Source organism: Bison bison, unplaced genomic scaffold (genome assembly GCF_000754665.1).
Source record: "Bison bison bison isolate TAMUID 2011002044 unplaced genomic scaffold, Bison_UMD1.0 scf7180017864302, whole genome shotgun sequence".
Taxonomy (NCBI): Eukaryota; Metazoa; Chordata; class Mammalia; order Artiodactyla; family Bovidae; genus Bison; species Bison bison.
The window spans coordinates 388,379-388,864 of NW_011494874.1; the positions used below are offsets into that span (position 1 = coordinate 388,379).

General features: G+C 42.0%; 1 protein-coding gene across 4 annotated transcripts in view; it reads right to left on the reverse strand.

Annotated features, from left to right (window-relative positions):
* The window catches only part of KLC1 (kinesin light chain 1), a 50,635-nt gene that overhangs the window by 24,445 nt on the left and 25,704 nt on the right, over window positions 1–486 (reverse strand). The window lies entirely within an intron of this gene.

Genomic DNA, 486 nt, shown 5'->3' on the forward strand with positions numbered 1-486 from the left:
AGGATTCAGTAAACTAAAATCGACCGGGATGGGTAAATTTAATTCAGATGACCATTATATCTACTACTGTGGCCAAGAATCCCTTAGAAGAAATAGAGTAGCCCTCACAGTCAACAAAGGAGTCCAAAATGCAGTACCTGGGTGCAGTCTCAAAAACAACAGAATGATCTCTGTTAGTTTCCAAGGCAAAACCATTCAGTATCACAGTAATCCAAGTCTATGCCCCAACCACTAATGCCAAACTTGAAGTTGAACGATTCAATGAAGACCTACAAGACCTTCTAGAACTAACACCAAAAAAAGATGTCTTTTTCATCACAGGGGACTGAAATGCAAAAGTAGGAAGTCAGGAGATACCTGGAGTGACAGGCAAGTTTGGCCCTGGAGTACAAAACGAAGCAGGGCAAAGGCTAACAGCTGTGCCAAGAGAACGCACTGGTTATAGCAAAAACCCTCTTCCAACAACACAAGAGACAACTTTACACA